The sequence below is a fragment of the Ixodes scapularis genome, unplaced genomic scaffold (assembly GCF_016920785.2).
Source record: "Ixodes scapularis isolate PalLabHiFi unplaced genomic scaffold, ASM1692078v2 PGA_scaffold4__175_contigs__length_147842914, whole genome shotgun sequence".
Taxonomy (NCBI): domain Eukaryota; kingdom Metazoa; phylum Arthropoda; class Arachnida; order Ixodida; family Ixodidae; genus Ixodes; species Ixodes scapularis.
The window spans coordinates 3,489,501-3,514,703 of NW_024609879.1; the positions used below are offsets into that span (position 1 = coordinate 3,489,501).

General features: G+C 45.1%; 1 protein-coding gene and 1 pseudogene across 1 annotated transcript in view; one reads left to right on the forward strand and one right to left on the reverse strand.

Moving 5' to 3' along the window:
* Positions 1–17,831, reverse strand: part of LOC8052975 (synaptotagmin-5) — a 141,862-nt gene extending 124,031 nt beyond the window's left edge. The window contains exon 1 of the mRNA XM_029993553.4: positions 17,661–17,831. The gene's annotated coding sequence lies outside the window, so the exon portion shown is untranslated. The remainder of the gene's footprint in view (positions 1–17,660) is intronic.
* The window catches only part of LOC115331436, a 114,506-nt pseudogene that overhangs the window by 67,452 nt on the left and 21,851 nt on the right, over positions 1–25,203 (forward strand).

Consider the following 25,203-nt stretch of genomic DNA (forward strand, 5'->3'; position numbering starts at 1 on the left):
TGCGTAGGCTTATGCGTTGCGCCTGTACCGTGTAACCTCTTCTTAGCCAAATGTGCCCGGAACATATCACTGAAGCTTCCGCCAACCTGGCATCACGTGTGTTCAGATACGTTGGTGAATATATATTGTTGCATGAACGATCTGAGAAAACGACTCGTTAACAGTAACAAAATCTGTACCGCGTTCTTCACACAATCTCAGGTATTAAAGTTTAAACAGGAAATACCAACTAACAGTAAGATTCAATTCTTAGATCTTCAGCTGTCCTTTGAAGACAGTCATACATGTTGGACCTACACACCACGGTACAAAAAAATACGTCATCCATTTGGCTGGGAGCATTCTAATATAATAAAAAGTGGAATTGTGAACAGCTGCTTCATCGCGGCTTTGCAAAAATCATGCAAGCACATAGCCAAGCCGAGTTTTGAGGCACAAGTTTGAAATCTGCATGAATCTGGATATCCCAGTTTCTTGTTGTTAGATATAGCAGAGCTTGGACACACATAATGGAAAAATAAAGAAAGTTGTGGTAGCACGTGCCGACCGCCAGGCATACCCTACCAATACGAAATCTCACACATCCTGAAACGGAGAGCCTCTATATATGATATTCAGGTTTTTTTCAAGTTTACCAAAATATGATAAACTTAAAAAAAAAAAAAAAATCTGTCTGAAGATTAATTCCCAAAACGAACAACAAGAACAATACTCAGTCCTGCACGCACATAAATATTTTCACGCCCGTTTTTAAGCGAGCACGTGCGTGGCTGAATGGTTACAATGCATGGCTTCCACGCGGCGGCCCCAGGTTCGATTCCCGGGAGCGGCCGCCTTTTTTTATTTATTCTTTCAACACGACATTCTCGTAAGTTCAAGAACCTTGTCGTCTGATCGAGATACGAATGTTCTACGAGCCGAACGTTCTACGCCGAATGTTCCCGAAACCCATGCGGGTATAAAATGTTATTCGCGTGACGGTCCGAGGTTAATCTCTTCCCAGCGCTCGATCCTGCTGTTTCGCCGGCATCGACGCCTGCGACGCTATTTTGTTTTGGGGACAAGTTCACCCCATGAAACGTTTAGCTTTTCCAGTTATTAACCGCCTCATCATTTGTCACGAATGACAATATAGTTACAAATGACAATTGATGAGGCGACGAATGAGTGAAGGGAACTAAACGTTTAGTGGGGGCGAATGTGTGCACAAAACAAAATATAAGAAAGCTAGCGTTGCAGGCGTCGGGGTATTGCGACGTCCGACAACGTTGGCTCCTCAGAGGATGCCACGCTGTTTGAAGTCTCTGGTTCGAAGGCTCGCTTTATTTCTACCCGAACCACCTCGGCAATGGAGAGAGGCCTAGCATCCAGCAATCTACAGCAGCTTCATTACAACGTTGCGAAATAGTCTCCCCAATTACAAGGCTGAAGCCGTGGTCCAATCCCGATGGCGAGGGTGCAGCCACGCCGGGGTGCCGCTAGTAGTACGTTGCCCTTGCAAACATGGCACACGCCATGTTTGTCGCCTCGGCGAAGAATCCTTGAACACTCGTTGGTGGATTGCGTACAAGCCCACTGAAGATTTCGTCCTTCACGCGACGCATCAGGATGTGAAGCTTCCTTTTCTCTGTGGTCTGAAGGTTGGCACGGAAGCTCGGTGCAGGACGTCCTCCACGAAGCTCGTGACGCTCTCAGGGGGGCCCTGGGTCCTTGATTGCAGCATGTCTTCGGCCTTCTCTCTGCGGTGTTGACTGGCGAACGTACGCGTCAGCTCGTTCTTACAAAGGTCCCATGGTTTTAGAACCAGCGTCTTGCAGTTCCTTCTAGTGAAAAATAAAGGTTCTGCAGGCTCCGCTCGTCACTACACCCGTTGAGGCGGGCCACATGATCGTACTAATTGATCCAGTCTTCGACGTCCTCGTTGATCTCGCCGAGAAAGGTAGTAGGTGTCCGCGGAGCGATGGGCAGGACGACGACGGCCGGTGTGGTCATCGTCGGGGTCTTTTTCTTCCGGTTCTGGGGCAAGAGACGAAATTTCGGGGGCAAACCTTGAACACGACGGCTTCCTCGAGGCTCGATCATTTCTAGGAAAAGTCTATGAGTTGCGGGAGTGGAGTGGCGCTGCGAGACCTCAGAGGGGTACGCTTCATAGGCTGCGTTACCCCGCTCCTCAACCAGAAATGTTACGAATGGCAATTGATGAGGGGACGAATGACTGAGGAAAACTAAACTTTAAATGGGGCGAACTTGTACCCAAAACAAGATAGAAGAAGACTAGCGTCGCAGGCGTCGATGTCGACGAAACAACAGGATCAAGCACTGTGGCGAGACCGACTCCGACTCGCCACGCAGAGCTCCTTATGTACACGCGTGGGGCTTCTGGAACAATCGGCGTAGTAGGTTCGGAGCGTAGAGCATTCGGATTTCGAATAAGCAACAGAATTCTGGAATACACCAGAACGCGATATTTTCAGAAATAACAAAAAGGTGCGTTCGCTCCCAGGCATCAAACCTCGGTCGTTTGCGTGGGACCCAAGCACGATAACCATTCCTGTGGCAATCTGTTAACTGCAAAGTCAACATCCTGTACGAAATTCCGTGCACTTGTGGGAGAGTGTCCGTCGGTCGATATGGTCACTGCATTAATGTAAGACTACCCACGAACCTTCTCTACACTCCTCATTATCAGGTTTAATAGCCGTACATGTCTAAGACAGTAAATGCACTCCTCTTTTTAATCAAATAAGTCTTCAATCGCTTTCCGAGCAAGAGAGACAGAGGAATCGGTACCTAGGCAATTTACATACAATATACACCAACGGCAATTTACATACGATATACCCCATGAAGAAGGAAAAAAACACAACTTCTTGGAAGAGTAAGAAACTGCTGCGAGTCAACATTCATACCCACTCAACGGACACAGTCATCCCTGATGAAGGAACCATGTTGGGTCCGAAACGTAGGGCCCCTTCACATTTAGCTATTGTCTGGTGAACATTTTTCTTCCTCATAATTTGATCCCAACCAGACAGACTTCTGTCAAACATGTTTACTTTTAAGTCATAATACATATACTCTATGTGGGCTTTTCAATGCAGTTTCGACCCTACAAATATTTAGGTGTAAGGGGCGCTACTTTAAGACCGGAAAATGCAGTATTTTCATGTTTTCTACAAATGAGTTTCCGAAACAACACCGATCAACTTAACATAATTCGAATGCTTTCACACACGCACATAAAACGTTCCTATGTTCGTAACAAGAAAAGCTAGGCGCCCATACTAAGGTCAGCTGCCACATTGTGATTCGACCTGAAGTGCTTAACAATCTAAAACAGGCTCAACATTTTTGTTCCATTAAACGAAAAAATTTCAGCATCGATCTTTCAATTTTCACACCGAATATGAATTCCAGGAAAAGAAATCTGCGGAATCGGCACTCATTGAAATCAGAAATTTCAAAGAGTGACGACTCGTTGTAGGAACTAGCTGCCATTGCCTGACTTAACCAACTGACACGGGCTATAACTTCTAAATCAGGAAGACGGAAACATATCACCCTTTAGTAAGGACCTTTACAGCTTTGAACAGCGAAACCGGTGAGTCGTCTGTCTTTCTGAGTCATATCTAAAGAAGCTATCCATCATGTTTAATAGTCATGTCGTGTGCGACAGCAAAACGACTGTTCAGCATTGTTCACTTTGAGGCGCCTAAGGCTGTTGTGGTGGTGTAAACAGGAAGATCTGAGTTATGGTACATATGTAGACCAACTCAGCTCTTGGACGTCACATCACTGCGGTAGCGCTGCTGTCGGCACAGCGCATGCGCAGCGCTTCTCCGGATCTGGCTCCTGCACACGCGCGGTGCCCACACCCTGTGTGGGCAAACGAGGGCTTGTTTGTAAACACTGTGTTGGTGTATACGGTAAATAAAATGAGCACGAATTACTGCCTCAATGTACTCACTAAGGATCTCAAAGTAATTTCATTACTCTTAGAAAGTAATTGTAATGTAATGTCATTACCTTTAGTTTGTGGTAATTTGTAATGTAATGTAATTATATTTTTGCAGTTTTCAAAAATTAATTAGTAATGTAATTTAATAATTTTTTGAAAGTAATTTTGCCATCTCTGATTGAAATAAAAGACAAAATAATTAAAAGTACTGAAAACAAATAAGTCACACTTGGTTTGTTTCTAGTTAGAAAATGACACTTGATACTGTGCACCACGATATTTTACATAAAAAATTTGAAAACTATGAAGTACGGAGAGTAGCATTAACACTAATTAAAACATATCTCCCAAATCAGTACCAATATGTAAGCATTAATGATACATCATCTAGCAGAATGAAAATACAGCACGGTGTTCCCCAAGGTTCCATTTTAGGGCCGATTCTAGCCCTTGTGTACTGAAATCATATAATGGAAATACTAGGCTGCCCTGAAATGATAATGTACGACGACGACACAAAAACTTTTTTTTCTCTTGTCAGACAAAAAACGAGTGTGAAAAATAGCTAATGAACACCTTTTAAAATGTTCTAACTGGTTATAAATAAATCGTTTCGGTTTAAATACAAGTAAAACTAAGTATGCAATATTTAAGCCAATAAATAAGCGAGATGACGGCACTATTAAGATAACATTTGAAGGCACGGTACTGAAATAAGTGGCGGAACAAATATTTTGGGGTCTATGGTTTACAGGGGACCTGTCATGGAATACACATATTAATAAACTCAAAGCTGACGTATCTCGAGTTACTGGAAGCATTTATAGAATGAAAAATCTATTTCCTACGTTGCTTAACGAGACATTATACTACTCACTATTTTACTCCAAAATCAGCTACGGCATCATGCTTTGGGGAACAACCACAGCTACAAACTACAATGAACTCGTGCAAAGGAAATCCCACGTGGATGTGAAAATTACAGAGGAAACAAAAGAAATCTAAGAACACAGCCACTTTTTACCAAATATAATATGCTGAAAGCTGATCATATTTATTATGTCAAACTCTTGAATGGATACATAGAAACAGACTTCACTCCACGCCAATATAGAGATTCCAAACACGTTACGAGATTCAAAGTGAAAAATGCCATCTATAAGAACAATTATGGTCGACAAAGCTTAACTTTCCAAATAACAAAAATTCTAAATAGAACGTATATAAACAAAAATATTGGTCAGGCGTTTTATAGCTTCAAAAATCATTGCAGAGGGATGCTGGTGACAGGTGATGTTTCATTTCCTTTTTTATATTGGAAGTGTCATTTCTGTAATCAATATTGTGTGAAGAAATTGTACTTCCGTAATTACTCTTTTTTGCGAGCCTTTAATTCGATCTTGTTTCAGTTGGAATGTTATGGATTGCATGCTTTACGTCAGAATGATGATGAAGCAGTTTCTGTCATACTATACATAGGCGAAAGAAATGTTTAAAAGTTTGGTGTATATTGTACTCTCTTTTCTCTTTACTTGTTTATGGGACACGCCCCATTGTATTGATGTAACAGACGCTTTATATTGATATGCCTTGTTTCGTTTCATTTATCGCGCGCGTTTTTCGCATGATGTCATTTATTGTTCCGTGTTTGTACTGCTGAACTGTAAGGCGGGGGGGGGGCAGAGACTCTGTCAGGCATCATGCCCATATCTCTACACCCCTACGCGGATGTTATCCAATAAAGATAAAGATTGAAATAGATAAAAACCATCAGTTCTTTTTTGCTATATTTTTTTTAACATGCAAACCAATTTGAATTGGTATAAACCACAATTTTGTTTTTCCTCCGCAAGTAAACTGTACTGGAGATAATGTCGTTTAAAAGCTGACACAGTGGTGCAGGAAAAAAAAAAAAACGTTTAGTCGAAGGGACAGACACAAAATGGAACGTCTCCACTTTTTTCGAGAAGTTGAGACGTTCCGTCTATAACTTCGACTAAAAGTTTTTTTTTTTTCCTTTTCTGCGCCACAGTCTTAGGTGTTAAACGACATGATACGCTGAAACCAGCTCGCCTGCGCACTTAAGCGCCGTTCACACTCTTGCGACCGAGTAAGACCGACAGAGACCAGACCGGTTTTCAAGCCTCTTGCGACGTCTAGGGCCGGATGCGCTGCTGCGGAGCTGGTCCTAAGAAGACGCAAGAGGCTTAAAAACCGATCTGGTCTCTCTCGGTCGTACTGGGTTGCAAGCGTGTGAACGGGCCTTTACAGTGTTTTCAGTTGAATTCAAGGCTTTTCCCTGAACGGAAAGGAAAAGCGGAACAATGGCAACATTTGGGTTCGACATTCTGCTTGTGGTTGACTAACGGTTTAAGAAGGGCGTGACGACTGTTGAGCTGAAAGTATTGCGGAATCAGCCTATAGACGTGTTTTAGTAGTTGCCTCACCGGCGGATAGAGGGCGCTGACGCATTTGGCGCCATTAGGTTGCTTCAATTTGGTTGGTTTCGGTTTGAATGTGAACGCGGTTATGTTGCTGTTTTACGTATTTTTTGCTTAATTTGGTGATACAATTATTTTTCTTGTAGCACACAACCAATAAAACAGTGACATTGAGCCACTTTGATGACTACAAGGCGTTTTTTAGCCTAAATTGCGGGCTTTCTTGCGAACTTTTTTGATGTAGCTGATTATGGTCGGTTGCGAAACGCCTGACTAATGCACAGGGAAGATTACCATTGTCGACGGCCATACCCGATGAGACTGGCTTCCAGAAAAGACAACTAATGAAGAGACTAACACTGGAATGTGAAGAAGCATATCTACAGCTTGATTTGCAATGTGCTGAATCGGGCAGAACAGATGAACTCGCGAGTTTACTACTCACTGTTTGGTTTTCGTGGCAACCCAACCTTTAGTGAACTTCGCGGACTAAAAAATTATCGTGTAATGACGCGGATAATTTATATAAACAAGTAGTATCGTCTTGGTCTCTTTTTTTAATTCAGTACTCGAGGATATTTTGACAAGCCGAGTAGAAAATTTTTTAACTTATCAACCTTCCTAAAGTACTCCTAAGCAGCATTTCGCGATACTGGCCCTAGGAAATAAATTATCCTTATATGATCGTTTGCTTACTCAAGATGTGATATAAGTGACAGGCCCGTCAAATTAAATGTGGCATCTGCCTTCGGTAAAATTGGCCAAATAAAATTAAAGGGCGCAGGAGAAATACCTCGGAAAGTTTGACTGAATCCTAGCGCCAGGCACCACTTCACGGGCCTGTGTGAACAAACATTTATTTGTTTGAACAGATTCGCTTTGTAAATTTCGGCGTCGCCAGCCACCAAACGTAAACCTCTATACGCCATCGACAATCCTGGACTCAAGTAATTGTTATGCAGACGGCTTTTTTCTCCGGCGCCAAATGTTGAGGACCCCAGATACTGGCAAAAGTTAAAACAGTGTACGCAAAAACAAAAAACAAAAAAACGAAATCGCGTTTGGATTTCGAAATAGAAACGACGTTATTTCTTTGTGCACGCGATTCTAAAACTGGCTACTGTTAAGTTGTCTGTGGCAGTTACGCGAGAAGTCCCAACATTATCGTTAAAATAAATCAAGTAAACTGATATGGTTATTTAAAGATAATCAATAAATCACTTAAATGACTGTCAAAATGGGAGCGAGCATGGTATACAATTTCTTAAACTTCATAAGTATCCGACCAACCGAATGTTTGCACTGCAAAAAAAAAAAAGATTGAGAACCTCATACACATGGAGGTGTGATATTATGATCAAACAAATCCTCTGAAGTTGACGCACGTCTGAAGTTGACGTACCATTATTTTTAGCTTCAGATAAAATACAAGTTAAATGTTCGTTGTCTATTTACTCCACGAGTTTCCTGACATAATCAACATAAACTGTTTGCGATAGATTATGAATAAAACCGATACTTTCAGGAAATAAAGATAGTCTCCTTTCGCTGACTATTCCTGACGCCTTCCGATCCTAAACGCGCGATATAAATATACGCGCTTCTTATGTTCCGCCACTATTAGTAAACAAACCTCCGTTGTCATGAGGACCCTTGTACCCTCGTGATGTCTTAGTCGTCGAGTAGACGTATCGAACTACAGTTTCCCAAGTAAGGCAAGAAAGCGCGGAGACAACGCGGCGAAAAACACTAAAGGGGTGTCCAAACAGGACACTACAACACGCACGACTCCGGCTAATCGTGAAAGCGTCCGCTTCAATTTTCACGATTTGTCGGAGTCGTGCGTTTTGTAGTGTCCTGTTTGGACACCCCTTAATACAACGCATCCGCCAAGGCGCGGAGGAGGGAACGGAACAGCAAGTTGAAGCAACCTAATGGCTGCCGCATCACATGATTCCAAGATGGCAGCGCCCATGCGAGGGAGGATGAAATGGTCTATAAAGGCGCCACACTACCGAAGCCAGATGAGTGAACATAATATTTCAGCATTTTTTAAGCTGTCCCTGACAAGAGGAAGGGGTGGGGGTGCTTTTGCTGCAGAGATGAGAGCAACCCTCAGTTGGTTCCTGAGCCCCTCCCGGACAACTTAGCAAGCTTAGGAAGGTAGTTCCTGCCGCCAGTCGCCCGGCTTCCATTTCGATTGTCGAAGCTCTTCGGCAAGAAGCTCAATGGGTATTTGCACTGCAGACTTGTGCGAGCAAAGCGGCATCTTACGAACCGAGAGTGACCTATGCCACAATGGCACGACGACCGCCACTGGCTGCCCGTTGGTACCGGACGCCAACTCGACGCCACACCCCAATGACGCTGCATTCCCGGCCTCAGGAGGAATCAGTATAGGTCCGTGCTGAGAAATGAACGCCGAGAAAGACGAACGTGTGGCGAACGGCCGACGGCGACCACCTTGTCAGCAGTGCGGTGAGGCCAATCACGTCTACCGGAGGTCATTGAGGAAAGAGTAAGTAACCAGGCGGGCTAATTGATGTTACACATATTTGAAAAAAAAAAGAAACGGAGACGGCGGACGAAGAAGTGGGCAAACACAAAACGTCTAATATTTGAGACGTTTTGTGTTTGTACACTTCTTCACCCGTCGCAGGCGGTGTTTTCAAAAATGTGAACCGGAGTTGCCCGTACTGACGAATGAGCTAGCGAGGGTTCGCGCCGAACGACCTTCGACCACGTCCCGGGAAGAGACCAGGGGATATTAAGGACTGTCTTCGGCGACCTCAGACCCCGGTGCCCGCACGGTGTCCTCGGTCTCCGGTGCACGACAAAGCAGGAGAGCGACAATGCAATGGCGGTTGATTTGGTGGCGATCGTCGTCCAAGGGAAATAATAATTTGCCATTAGCAATTACGTGTGGCCACTCTGCGAGAGATACTTTGCACACGATTCCCAACTTTGAGCAAGAATGCCGCTGAGTTGCTTGAAGAATTGAATGGTTGGTCGTTTCAAAACTGAGCACGGAGCATCACCTGACTTCACTTTGTCACACGAGTCATACACAAGTTGCAGTGGTCGCGGCATGCGGAAAAAAATCGCCGTCGCAAAATGGAAGTGAACTCGTTTGAATAGCAAAAAGACATTGTCGAAAAAAAAAAAAACTACCAGCAAAATTTCTGGATCACAAGGTAAAATGATGTGTGTACGGCCATTGTTTATAACTCGTGCATATCAGCCAGCCCTGCAGCTTCAGCACATAGGATGTCAGTGGTGGCACATGACGTATGATCACAAGACGGGGATGAGTGTCACCAAGACCGTTTGTTGAGTCAAAGCCACAACTCGACCAAACTGAACACCGACATGCCAGGAGCTGGAGCGTCATCGGACTACACGGAGCACAGGCACTATAACTGAACGCCTGACACGGGACTCCCAGAAAGAACTTGTTATGGAACAGTTTGATAAAATTCAATACTCAGGTAATCAAGTGGAAATAGAGATATTCGATATACTAAATAATTACTCGTCATATTACCACTCCAGCCTTTACTCCTTCATTGTCAACACCGCATAGAATGCTGTTCACTAAAGCAGTGGAACTTTCGAGGACACTCGAATCTCTGACCCCCCAATATTGATAAATGGGACAAACCAGAGTGGCGGTGAAGGCACACCTGTTGCATGTGGGCTGCGCTCGTTCCAGCTCTCCTGAACAGGTGGTGTATCCCAAAAAAAGTCCAGTGGTGCAAAAATTATATTTATTAATTCATTCCCTCCAAGGACCCTCGTAGGGCACTGCAGGGATATTTAAAACCCCACACGCATGATAATAACATCATAGCACACTGCGATTAATGAGCACAAAACAGGCCCAGCTACTGAAAACAAATATTACACTCGTAAGAAATATAATTATTTCTGCAACTTGTTAATTACAAAAACGAACACTCCTCTAAGCACCTTGCCTTAATAGTATGTGGTGATTCTGAATCACCACGTACTATTAAACTGTGTGGAATGCAGTGTTATATTACAGTGCATTCCATACACATATGACACAGACGCTTTGCAAATTAGCGACATTGCACCGTCGCCACTTTTTTCCGCGTAAAGCATGTGAATGATCCCCACTTCACGCTGAACGCTAATGCAGCAGTCGAGTTTAATAGGCGCTGAGTCGAGTTCACAGTGATTGCTGACATGACATTATTGTAGAATACATGCCCAAAGTACGAAAGCCAAGGGTAATTTTCGCAGTGGCTGGCATACTCTGCTTCGCCACAATGTGGCAAACGGTGAAGGCTACAGCCCCAGTGAGCCAACATGTACGTTGGAGACAGGCACGTAACAACATATCGTCAGAGTGCTCTCCTTCTGCGGAGAGTTGCCACATAACTCCGTCACACACTTTTGAAAAAAGTCTATTGAAGAGACTACAAGGAATGGTAGTCAATATTTTGCTACAAGACCGCTTCTTCGGGCAAGGGACGAACACAAATACAAGTTGTTTTGTCCGGGTAATGAGAACAAGTAAATAATCAACCAACTGATGCAATGAACCCTTGATGAGAATCATTGTGGCTGCGATAAATCCTACGAAACTGGAAAACGTGAACTTAATTTTCTATTTCCGAATTGCATTCGATTTATCGAATTGTTATGTGTGCTGCTCTCTGGACCTCTAAAGGCAGTGTCACACTGAGGCAACACGACTGCAACAGCAACACAACACGTTGTCCAACAGTCGAGCAACTTGTTCCTCGCTCCCCGCGTGTTGTTCGACAAGCCTGTCACATCGACACACCAGCAGCACAACATGGACGACAACTAAAACGTTGCCTCGGTATGACAGCTTTCGGCACCAAAAAACAGCAGCAACTTCTGTCTGTTGGACAACTTGTGTTGCCCTGATCGCTGGCTGAGCGAATTTTGGGCCGGCAACATGACAACACAGATAGCTGCGATGACAGAGCTAGTTCCCTATCAATGACGTCTTACTCAAAGAAAGGCTTGGGAAACGTTATTTAACCATATTTAAGGCTGTCGTGCAGCTAAAATGGTTTGATGAATGTTTTTAGTTCGTAATTACGGAAAGCGATTGTTCAAATGGTTACAGTTACAGTCGTGAACGTTAAGACTGCTGTTGGAATTAGGACTGCCGAGTGACCAGCTCAGATTACCGCTAGTGAAATAAAATGGCATGCCTAAAACCCCGCTGATAAAGTATAATACAGATAATCCAGGCAGCCAAAGATAAAAAAAAAAATTGAAGCATTAAAACGACCACCCTGATCATGGTTGTTCATGCTGGGAACTTGGGAAAAACCGCCACCAGACACCCAATTTGTTTCAAAAATACCCAGGACGTTTTTTCTTTGTTTTCTTTTCCTTTATTTTTTTTTTTTTGGGGGGGGGGGGGCGATGAAGCGATCACATGGCAGGCGGCAGGCAAATAGACAGCGTTGAGAAATATTTATTCCACCGATCGTTATGAAGGCCGATCATGTCGGTGTCGCAGTTTTTAAGCAGTGTCAATTCAGCTCAACATTGCGCTATAAAACACGTTTTGGGGTACTGCTGGTGCTAACTCAATTTTACAGTAGAAATAGGAATTGCACAAAGGAAAGAACCGGACAGAAACACTTCATACAGTGGCGTAAATCCCGAACATACATCAGCGATCTTACTTCCCTCGGTTAGGGCTATCTGCTTTGTCAGCGAACGAAGAACACTTTGATAAAATAAAGAATCGAAAATACTCCCCGTGTCAAGATTTCTAATCACAGCCCCTGGTTGATGTCGCCCCGTGGTAACTTCCGGCACTTGGAACGCACTAGCAGCTTGTAGAGTCACATTTCCAGCGACCCCGCGCCGCACAAGAACGAAGGTAAACAATCGAGATGTCGGAGTGTTCGCCGTGTTGTCCCCGCCGTCAGCGCGGTGTGACAGGGTGGTCGGACAACCAATCGACCAACACGGTTGCAGGGCGGCAGCAACATGTTGCCTGACTGTTGTTATTGCTGCGATGTGACAGGGTCGCCGGCCACACGATTTCCTCGTGTTGCCGGATAGGGTTATCCAATTGTTGCCTCAGTGTGGCAGGGCCTTAAGGAGCGGGGCTGCATTTTTCAAAGCGATTCTATAGATGTTGGAATAATGGATGAGACAACTATCGAAAAGGAGTCTGAGCATAGAAAGGAGGTAAGTGTGGACTGTTGATTCGCATCGGCAAGGCCGAGAGCCTACTAATACGAATTTCTAAGGGACGTCGGATGCAGCAATTTATGCACTTACAATAAAAAATGTGAAAACTTGCTAACTGTCTAGTGAGTTCCAAGGGGATAAATTAACTGTTTCATGAACGCTAGTAATGAACTATTTTCCGAATGATTGGTTCGAATCCTTTGGAAGAGGTCGCGTGTACGTAACATGATCAAGCGTCAGGTTTTCAAAAAAAAAGAAAATGAAACGAATACTGCGATCGAATGCAAGCTACTGCAATAAGGGCACGTTATATTAAAAATTTTAAGAACTGCCAATTCATAAAATCGTTGATTCTACAAAAGGTTAAAGATCGAAGGCAGCATCTGCGCTAAAAGTTCCCGTGATTATGCAGTGACCCAGGGCAGAAACAAAGTTCCCCTAGGCCCTACACGCGATAAATACTCTTCCCTTCAATTCTCGGACATTCCAAAATTTAAAGAAAGCTGGGAGAATCCGGAAATGTCGTGCTTAAAGTTCTATCGGTCCTCGAACAAATCTGAAAATCCGAGCACCACTACGGTGATACGACTGATGCTGTCCTATTGGTGCCAATATCCAGAGCAATCGTGCGCAAAAAAACGTAATAAGTCTCACTCTTTCAGATCTTCCGTTATGCATAAAGAGCACGAAGAAGTCCGAAATTGTCGGCACGCAGCGGCACATCACGACTGCCGGGCACCGAACCAACTCTCATGCACCGGCTTTGGGTGTTGCCATCTTACCGGTGACGTGATGGCTCTTGTGAGGTCACGTGACGAGTAATCACTTTTGCGTGCAACATGGTGGCAACCGGAGGGGGTGCCGCTTCCGAGTTATCACTCTAACCCCTCTACCGCGTTCTACGCGTAGTACGTGCATGTGGCAATAGACCGATCTCACCAGGAGTTGCGCGACGCCACCGCTACCGCGGTGCATTCTGGCACCTGTAGTTGTCCCCAGTTTTCCGGCCGCGTCAATGCGGCCGGAAAACGCCCGGTGTTTGAAAATTTTCGGGTTAGCACGACACTTTTAGCCGGGTATTTACTCATGGCTTTCAATTGGTGGCTTCACCTGTTGTATGCCACCGAGCTATAACAACAGCACCAGGCAAAAAGGCCTCGGATATTATGCCTTCCCAAAAGAAAGAAACATGTCAAAGAAAGGTAAACAGAGCCGGACAGAGCGGCAGAAAAAATAGCGTTTTACGGTTTGTTTTTCGATTTACTTCATAATTTACATCCATCCTATTGCACGCCAGCTAAAATAAGATTACAGAGCACGAGCATTCGCTCCCTAGCGATCTATCCGTTGGTCAAATAGGACCTCCGCACTGTTTTGCGGAGGCCGTTTTTAATACACTTTTTGTTCGATGTATTTTGGTGGTTATAACTGTCATTGCGACGACATGTTTTAAGCACAACTGTGCTTCAAAAGAGGGCAATCACAAAAAAGAGAGCGGCGATTCCCCAATACGCATCACTTAAAATAAAACAACTGTTTTCGAAAGCAGCCTTCATGTTTTTTTTGCTTTTGTTTTTGTTTTTTCATACAAATCGCATAACGCACTTTAAAAGTGCAAAACTTACCGCCAAAAATGTAACAAGCGAACCTCATCCCTTTTTTGGTGGTCTATTAGGCTGACGTTACTGATCCATTCTGCATTAACACCAATCAAGACCGCAGAAAAAAACCTCCCCCGTCGGGCGACTTCTACGTTCGGAGCTTGCGCAAACAAAATAAAACCGAATACACAAGCTGTCAACTAGAATGAAATAACTTTTAGCTCACCGAGAAAGTCAATCGCTCACCGAGAAATTCTATTTAGCTCCTCTTATTTTATTGTTGATTAAACGTTTTGCACAACACTGAGCACTACCAAGCTCAGTTTTTTTCTAACACGTTTGATGCTGTTCCTCAGTGCTACACCGGGCCGGTGGTTCCTCCAATTTTCTTGTTCTTTGCCATTGCGCTAGATCTTCACCTGTTTCCAAGTTAATTAAGACGTCCGAGCAGCCGGCACGCTCGAGTAACGGCGTCGTTGGTTTTTTGTTTTTGTTTTTTCCGCGGCCGGCAGTGAGACCACCACGTGAACGGCAGTGGGCGCACGCGTTCACGAAGACGAAGAAGCAGACGACCAAGCGATTCTAAAGCGATAAGAAGTCTGGAACTGCTTTTCTGCGCTTGCTGACAAACTAAGGCATCACAAACAACACAATCTTATGAAGTATAAGACATGACGCAGAATCAAGCCGATACCGGTGCGTTTCAAACGATTATCCCCGATGATGTACGCGCAGCCCTCTATGTAGCCGGGAAGCCGGAAAGGGATCACTACAAGTAGCATGGCGGCGGCACCACTTCCGGAATGCGGGCGCCTGCGCAGTTCGCTTGGTGACGTCGGTCCATTAGCCTAGCTACTTGCAAGTACTCTATTGGACCGTACCATCTGGTGGCAAGATATTTATCCTTCTTTCACGCTTCCGGATATTTTCTGGCTATCGTGCAATGAGCTAAGTGGGTTGCTTTGAATTAGCTCTTTTGGGAGCGGGTTTTGGTTTTTCGAATAGTTTTCCACTCCTCAATGACGTGAGGTGTTGGCGAAGGATATATGACTCGAGGAATAGCAAAGGTGAGACGGGAAATGCAAGAAGTGGCTGGGTTTCGGTTGTATCCGTTTAACATCGCATTGTTGTCAGCTAAACTGCATTAACAGCGAGAGGAGTCGGTAACCTTACCTGCGAATGAAGTTGGCTTCGCCAATAACTACAGTGCGTGAAAAGCTCGTGGGATGTTTCTATTTATTGCTCTTCTCTCCCCGAAAACAGTTGCTCGGATGGGTGCGAAGCAGCTGACAGCTTTGCTTGCGATAGTTGCTTCTAAGCATTAAGGGGGGGGGGGGGGGGGGGGGGGGGGGCGTCAATAGCCCGAGGTATTTTCCAGTCCTAAAATTATGTCAAGCATGTCCGACTGAATCACGGCAGTGTTCTGTGTAAAAACCGACAATAGTCGTAGCGTTCTCATTACCCTTTACTGAGCTCGATTCGGAGACGCCATACCCTGAGATGGAGACAAGGGAAAAACTTTGCTTCCCTGCTTTTAGGAACGAAAGTTCCTCCCCTCAAAAAGAAACGTATCTTGCGAGATCTTTCCTCCTTGCGGAGGGATATATCAAACCTTTTTTTTCTAAGGGTGTAGGGACTCAGCCTATAGGGGCACGGGGACAGAGAGGATAATAACAAGCTGACAGATTCGTATTTGGGATTGTCCCCCTCTTCCAAAAGTTCCTGGATCAAACTGTTATACCTTGAGGACATCATTATTAGGCAGGCACTGGAACCTTACAGGAGTTCGCTTACAGCCTTTCTTTGACCTGGTTTGGGTCGCATTAAAATGTGGAATGGGCTCACTGGAGGAAAGATAGACAAGGCAGATCCACAGTGGATGGAAGGAAATGTTCCATTGTGTTTACCGACCGAACCTTGTTCTGCTTGTTAGTTAAAAGCTTATCCGCAAACTGCAATTATTCACCGATATATAGTTCTATGGATATGCTGAGCGAGAACTCTGGCTATACTAGACTACTTCGTGCACAGATATCTTGAGTGTTTTTATTGCGAAGGTCACAGGCGCCAGCTGGTGTGGAAACCAGGTTGGGTAACTTGTGTTTTACGCGTTCCCTTCCTGAAGTAACTGAATAACGTTAATTCCTACTTTATCAAAAAGGAATAAGAATACGATACTCATTTCCTTTTTGAAAGAGTAACGCAGCCATTACTTTAAAAAAAGTAACTACGTAGATACAAGGAACGCGTAAAGTACAAGTCCTAAAAAGCGTTGAAGTACATCAGTTTGACGATGATTGTGACGAAATGGCGCACTCATATAAACTCGACAATTGTGTTATGAATGCGAGACCGTTGCTCCAATGCGCGGATTATAAAAAGTCAAGACACACGTGATGTGCAAGATTGGCTAAGGTGACTCCCGGAGGAACGCTTAGCAACGCTATGGATAAAAAGGTGTATGTCTCTTTAGAAGAGGACAACGTAACTGGATGTCTTGTCGCGCTTGGACTTGCGGAGTACTACAACTGGTGCGTACAACTTACATTTAGCTAATCTCAATTATGAACTCCTCAATATACTGTCGTTTTTTTTTTTGTTTTTTTTTTGCGGGGTGTCAAAAACGAGCAGATTCAACTTTACAATATTTTCATTCGCGTGACTAGTAAAATCACTTACGTGGTTGCCAATTGCTCGGGCGTCGGCTTTCATTCCAAGACCTCAGATAACAATCGATGCAAGACATACTTTCACGCGATGTACCAGGGTTTATACGACACGTTACCTTCGCTTGTTTAGAAAGTTGGCTCACTCGAGCCTTCCGAACATCGCTTTCAATTGAATACAATTCGTTTTTCGTTTAATTAACGATAAGGCACACATATTATTGAAATAGAAGACGGACGATATAAAGAAATGGGAGCCAATTGCACGAGCAAAGAGTGTATTCCGCTATGAAATTAGTTAGCCGTATCGATGCTGCCAGGGGTGGCAAAATAACGTATTAATTATTCGGATCATTCAACTGTAACCGTAAAGTTTCCGCCACGCGCTTCTCCCGAATTTGACAGCACGTGAAAGTGCTATCTTCGAAAGCAGCCCGGCGAAGAATACACTCAGCTCGCCCTGTAAGCTGACAAGGCGGTAAAAGCTACATGTTCGTTGGACCAGTCCAACGTCTATCTCTGACCACGTGATCACCCACCCGCTCATACCCACGCGCAGAGAGCAGCGTCGGGTGATGAAAGGGAGGCGATTGATTAGTGTGGTGACTGTGAGTGCGTCCGCAATGCCAGCTGCGGGGTCAACTGAGGAAAGAGAAGGGGCGCGCGCCGCCGGCCGAAACCATATGGTCGCCGCGGCCGGCTCCACGGCCACGCGAAAACGCTCAGCTGCCGCACGTTTGGGCATCCCGCTCTCCCGTGGCCCTAGGGGCGGGTGGCTCACCTCTCACAGAAGGTCCCGACAGCTGCTTGCTTCGCCCACAAACTGGTGCGCGCCGGACGGTAGTTGGCAGGTCCCGAAGGCAAGAGCGGGTCGACTGGCACGCTGTTCGACGACCCGTCAACCGGAGGAAGAGCGGAGCAACACCAAAAGGCCTTTCTTCCCCTAACGTCATCGCTGGTTAGGCAACGCAGCGCCGTCTAGCTCGCGCCCGTAGCGTTTTCCCACGAGCGCGACGCCAAAACACACGCGTGTGCCGCTTCGGCGCGTACTCTCGCCGGGCTTCGGCGTATTCGCCGCGTGGGGCGGGTCTGGAATTGATTCAGGATGGCGTAACGAGCGGGCCCCGGGCTCTAGGTGCAATTGGCCGCAGGCTCGGCCCTTGTTGATCCCGAGGGTGTTCCGTCTGCTCGCGTCGCCAGGCAACGTGGGGAAGCGCGCGCATGCGCAAATCGGCCCAACGTGGCACGCGCCTGCCTGCCCGGACCGTGGTCGGAGGGTACTGTGGGACTTGGACGAAGCGCCGAGCCCCGACGGTACGTCGCTGCGGACGGACGAGAGGCTGAGTGACGTGATGATGACACGAAGAAAGCTATTACTCTTTCGCTCGCCGGATATCGTAAAACAGTGCGCGACGCGACGTTGATGAAAATGTATCGTTCCAGTTGGGTGATAGACAGACTTGTACCGTACGCATTACAAGTAATCAAATTACTTGTAATCGATTACTTTTTGGAGTAATTTTGTAATCAGGTGATTACTTTTATTAGGCAGTAATCATAAGAGTAATCTGATTACTTTTTGAAGTAATAAAATTACTTGTAACCGTTACAATTTGTCCACGGTTACATGACAAAAATTATTATTTTTGTCATGTAACCGTGGACAAATTGTAACGTTAATGACAAAATGGTTAATGACAAAAATTAATTATTTTTTTTTCGAACAGAAAAAAGAAAGATTTTTGCGGAGCTGTAGGAAACGAGGTCAATCTCTTTCTATGTACAGTTTCTGTAAAATGTCCGATTTTTTTTTTTCTTTTCGAGCTGGGACTGGGAGTGGGAAGCTCCAGGGAAGCCACAGCGCGCGACAAAGGCCATTCAGGGCGAAGTTTGAGGAAGCAGAATGTAGCTTTGTGAGTCCTTCGTTCAAACTAGCCTAGGTTGCCTTCATGTTGCCTTCACCCTAGCAAAGCGCACATGAAGGCTCCCTAAACTAGCCCCCTCACGCACACACACACAGAAATAAAAAAAAAATAAAAAATCCTGCTTAGGGTACCTACTTGCAGCCCGTAGGAGAACCAGAACCGAAGAATGCCTAAAGCGGATGCAAAATATAACAAAGGCAGTTGAAATATTTCCCCATTTCCCCTACGCGGTCTTTGTGACAAGCAATGTTTCGAGTTGAGAAGTGGTCGGGGAGATCTCTTCGGCTAATGGATACTACACATGATCCGTTTCAAATCCTGGAGCTGCTTCTCTTTTGCATAACATGCGAGCTCATCCACATGAGAATAATAAAATGAGCGACGCAAACTTTGAGCGACAACCCTTGCTTTAAAAAGATCTAGAACCCCCTCCGCTCCCCCCCCCCCCCCCCCACACACACACAATTAACACACACACTGGCGAACGCACAAATCAATAAACGTCTTCAAACGAATTCTATGCTTGTGTCCGCATTGGGAAGGTGCAAGGACCACCGAAGAGGGAGCCAGATTTTCTTCTTCAATACTTGTGCAAATGTGAAATATAGGTTGGAAGTAGTTCATTGGTTATGAGCGCTAAAGATGTGTCTTCACACAATAAAGTAATCGGAAAAGTAACGATTACTTCTTTAAGTAACGTCCAATTACTTTTGCCGTCGAGTAATCAAGTAATCTAATCGAATACTTCTTAGCCAAGAGTAATAGTAATTGTAATCGATTACTTTTTTTTAGTAACGTGTACAAGACTGGTGATAGACAGTTGCAGGTAAGACGGTTGCCACCAAGAAGGAGTTCGGGCATTCAGGTCCCGGGCTGTCCCCACTCGTTTTCCTCTGTCACCCTCTTCGGCCTAGGGTCTATACATTAATTACTTTTTTTATTTAGACAAACTAAATATTACTTTACGGACTCGTATTTCGAGTGTTAGTCTAATTCTCAAGTGCATAATGGGGAGCGTGTACCGCCACCGTTGTTTTATTCACGTTTGCCACCAGTCATAATTTTAGAGGTGCAAAACGAAGTTTAGAGGGTAAGGTGAATAGCTTTTCAGATCGAAAGGTCCGTGTCCCTGGTCAAGTGCCACGTGGCGTCGTGGTGACACGCTACAGAATGTCATCACGTGCGATGACATCGCGATGTGGTATCATGGTAGAGATCCTGGTGTCAAATGACCAAGTGTCATGTGAAGTCGTGGTGTCACGTGACGTCGCGTGATGTCGTGGTGTCACGTCGTAATGTCGTGGTGTCACGTCGTAATGGCGTGAGCGATGTCATGGGCACCTATTTATACCACGGGTTTCGGTCTCACCCTATTGAAAAAAACCAGCTTAAGGTGGTCGCAGCTTCAAGCTCAGCATCACCAGCATCCCCAGTATGGCCTGCTGGTGATGCTGGTTGATCTGGTCTCAGCTGCAAGCTGGGTTATCGCCCCGGCATGCTCAGTTTGGCATGCTGGTTGAACTGGTCAAGCTGGTTAGGCTGGTTACACCAGTTTGACCAGTTTAAATTAACACTGAATAAACGAGCCAAACTCTCCAGAAAAGCCGATTCGGCATCCAATTTATTATTTCAGTACTCGCGGCCTGCTCACATGAGCTAAAATTCTACACATCCTCGGCGCTGAAAAAGTAGTAACCGACGCACAGACAGTAGTTCTCGATGCAAAACATACAGTATTATTAAAACTAGGTCACTGAAAGTAGTTACTTTCAGTGACTACTTCGCGTATACCTAGTCAGTGACAGCACGACAACAGATGCGTTTCGCAATGACTTTGAATAGAAAAATAACCATTCCATTCTTCTTGAACCTGTCACAAATTTGAAAGTATTTTCTTATATTTATGCAACTAAGAAATCGGATCAGTCGTGAAAATGACAATTTACAAATTCGACCAAGTACATTCTTGACTTCATAACGTATTGTCAATGTCACATTTTTTTTTAACGACAGGCGTTTTTCCTGAAAAGACAAAAAAGCGGAAGCGCTAATTTTGCATATGAAGAGAGAAAACAAAAATATCGTCAGCAACTATTGACCCCTCTCTATATTTCCGTTATTCTTAAAAGAACTGGAAAAAAATCATAATGGCTTGTTTAACACCGTTTTCTGATAAACATACCTTGGTGACATCCGCACAGTTTGGTTTGAAGAAATGTCGGTCGACAGGGTTAGCACTTTAGGAGCAAAAGGAACACATCTTCAAAAATTTTGATAAAAAAAAAATTGGTTTTAGGAGTGTTCATTGATTTCACGAAAGCTTTTCATTTTATCCATCATAATACTTTACTTCAAAAACTAGAATATCATGGTATTCGTGGGTTACCTTCAGAACTTGCTAAAGGTTCTGAAGGTAACCTTTAGCAAGCTTCTAGCTTTATTTGTGAGTCGTATTTCCTGGCAACGTATGTCGTATGCTATGCCCGACTCTTCGAGCTCGCTACCCGAGCCTGAACGGCGGCGGTATTAAAACGAACTGTGCGTGGACGGCGTTGCCTACGGGAATCCGCACGCCGTGAACAAGGCCTGCTGGATTTCTGACGTGAACTTGCTGCCACCGAAGTCGACGGCTCACGTCGTCGTTTATTTAGTTTTTTCGCCAAGCCAGTTCACGGCCGACACGGAGCAGGCGTACAAGTCTCTCGAGGCCTACGATTACTTCGAGTCGGTTTCCGCACTGCCGGCGGAATCAGCAGAATGTGGGTCTGCGGAGGTGTATTTATTAATTAAATAAATACACACAGCGTCTTTAAGTCAAGGTATGCTATTTTTCCTAATCTGATGACCACAAGGCATGACAAGCAGTAACGCTTTGTCCGTTCTGCAGTCTTGGCGGTAACACGTTACAAGTAACGGCGTTACCAGGAACGCGTTACTTTTTTTCAGTATCGTAGTGACCTACTCGTTACTTTTTTAACACAGGAACGGGTAACGTACTTACGTTACTATTTCAAGTAACCTAGTTACGTTACTCGTTACTACAATTACACTTCAATTTTTCCATCTTCGGGCGTCAAGCCATGTTTTTCTTTGCGTTTTTTCTGGTGAGTATTTAGGTGAAACCGTAAAAAGAGATAAAGTGATTATATTCAGTTTCTGCATGAACATAATGTTTCTTGATATATGAGTTTTTGGATACCTGTATTGTCAAAACCGTAAAACGTGTTAAATCATAATTTAAAAAGAAACTCAGAAGTAACGTGCGTTATTTTTTATCGGTAGCGGTAACGCGTTACGGACGAGTAAAAGAAACAAACAACACAGAGCGCTCGTCCGTTATTTTTAGCGGTTTTACCCTCACAAACATGGATCACCAACTAAATCAAGTGCATATCCTTCTGTAGCGAGCCTCCAACGAGCGCTTGGCCGGTGCTTTGTGCGCGAACACCGTGGGAACAAAATCCGGGTGGTCTCGATCAGACGACGGTTTCCCTGCACATAAGCAAGCCTCAGGAAGGAGATTGAAATGGAAGCCGCACTTGCCTCCAAGAAAGTGCTTGCCGCACAAACGGTCGTTCGCGCGAGGCGACCATAAGTTTCGATCCACGGATATTATCCACCTCCTATGCCTTCCAGAGTCTGCCGGGAACTTGTAGAAGCTCACTCCGCTACTTTTCTTCTACATTTCGGTGAGATTAACGGCAACACAGCTTCGCGGCATGCTGAAATGGGGTCCATATCACAAGAGCGAATGACATTTTAGCGAACGGCGACATTGGAGCGAATGGTCGTTTTAGCGAATAACGGGGGCGCGCGTTAACCCATCCGTCGCGCTGCGCTTTACGCCGCTTCGCGGCGACAGTCTGCGGCAACTCATTACAAAAATATGAACTCACTTGGCCCACCCGAAAACGCCGCTTCGCGGCGTCCGACTATTCGCTAAAGTGTCGTTCGATGAAACGTGGGCGTTCGCTAAAACGTCATTCGATCAAGTGAGTGCCTCCCGCTGAAATGCTATGACGCCCATGCGAAAACGCGCGCCCTTTCTCCCACACCCCCCGGCTCCGGCTAGAAGTAGGAAAAGTAGCGACAACCTTTGATCACGCCGCGGACCTCAGCGGTAGGCCGGTGTGTGGCACGTGACCTTCTCCTAGCGCTCCGCCCCTTTGGCAGCCATGAAGGATCCAGCCAGCAAATTCTCCCGTGTCTCGTGTGTCCCGTCGCCAGCTGCGCCGCAAGCTACGCCGGACTCGCGTTGAGTCGGACAGATCCGGACTTGCTTAGACGTTCGTGCCAGTTTTGCTGTTGTCGTTGGTCGTGTAGCTTTTCGTTTCTTTTTGTAGCTGGATGTCCGTTTCGCGTTTCGCCACGGATTGCGTTGTCGGACGGCCGGGGGAAGGACGGGAGGCACTCACTTGATCGAATGACGTTTTAGCGAATGCCCACGTTTCACCGAATGACACTTTAGCGAATAGTCGGACGCCGCGAAGCGGCGTTTTCGGGTGGGCCAAATGGGTTCATATTTGTAATGAGTTGCCGCAGACTGTCGCCGGCAAAGCGGCGAAAGCGCAGCGCAACGGATGGGTTAACGCGCGCCCCCGTTGTTCGCTAAAACGTGAATTCGCTCAAATGACGCTGTTCGCTAAAACGTCATTCGCTCATCTAATATGGACCCGGACGGCCGATATGCTTGGTTGCTGTGCCGTGAACTGCAGCACGCGAACAGGTCATGGCACGTGACCATGGAGAAGAGAGTGAGTGTGAATCACTCCGGCGAGTTCTTGATATTCGGTTTTCGGGTGGAAAGAATATGAATTTGGAGTCACCAATTGAGTTTTGGGTAGTTGAGCTCTCATATGTCATGTACAAATAAAAACCTTGGCGAGCATAAGTACACTGTCAGTCTCCCCTTAAACCTCTTGTAAACATTCAGCGTTGTATATGTATATAATATATTAGTGTTGTATACATAAATTTCAGATGAGGCTTTTTTGTAATAATACTTCTGTGTACTTTCTTTGTTGTTAAAACTGGCTAGTGTGAGACCTTTTTATAATTTTATGTTTTGCCTGTTACATTTGTGTAGTGAGTCCTTTTAATAACTTTTCATCGATTGTCTTTGTTGTAAAACGTATATCTGAGCGTGTGTATAAGTGCTTCCATTCACTGCTGTCTTGGCTATGGTAGTCTGTGGTAATTTGAAAATAAATATATGCCACATATTTTAATCTCGAGTCAGTTGCCTTTTCTGTGCATTTTTTTCCCCATTCTGGTAATGACCAAAACTAAAGTTGGATATTTTTACTTTTAGTAAATATAAAGGAGGAAAAACTTCTAAACTGTGATGCTATGTAGTACATCATATAAATATTCTGTCACGATCTTTTTTTTTTTTTTTTTTTTACATAGCTTGTGCAGCTTATGTTTATTTCTGGCAAATAACTGTAAAATTCATTAAACCTAAAAAAAGTGCTTGAAGTTACGGTACAACCGAAGGAACACTAGTTTCCAACGGTATTGCAGTAGTATGGCCAGCCGACACCGCCGATTCATAAGTACAGAAGGGCTTTACAAATCGGAATACAGTAGCACTGCATCAACGTCAACCGTACCCCCCTCCCCCCCCCCCCCACCCCCCTCAAAAAAAAAAAAAAAGGGAAACGAATATGAAGAGCGACGAGTGACGAACTAGCCCTGCTATACATCCAGTCACCCGAATTTCGTAAGGCCCTGGTCGAAACCAGATCGACAGTAATGATCGCAATAGTCCGGCGTCCTTGATAGCTCATGCATGTTTATCTACGGTAGCGTTTCAAGCTCTTTTTAGCGCGGAGGCAGCAGCAATCGCAATTCGCGCTTGTAGCTCTTGGAAGACTGCAGGATCTAGAAATTCTGTGAGCTTTATCCGAAGGTTGAAAACGCTGCCGTCACGTCTAACTCCTTCTTTCTTGGTGTTTAACACTTGCTTGGCACTATGCAATGTGAGAATTATCAGAAACCTGCACTTTCAAATACGCAACGCGAAAGACTGTGGTCTCTGAATGCGCAGAGAGGACACGGCCGTCGTCTGCTAGTTCTCCTTCTTGGTACCCCCTAGGCGGCGCGCGCGGCGCCAAAAGTCTCAGTTAAGAAGAAAGTTAAGGCCACAGAAAGAGATCGGTGGCTAGAGGGAATGCAGACAAAGACGGCTCTGGAAAGCTATAGATTAAACAAAAGAATTATTGCCAAAGAAAGCATTTATGACAATTCTAGGGGAAGCTCATTGCTGTTTGAGGCAAGAACGGGTGTTCTGCGAACCAGAACATACAGAGTGAAGTACCAGGAAATTGATACAGTGTGCACTGCTTGTGGAGAGGAGAACGAGACGGCTGAGCACTTGATACTCTACTGTAAAGGGCT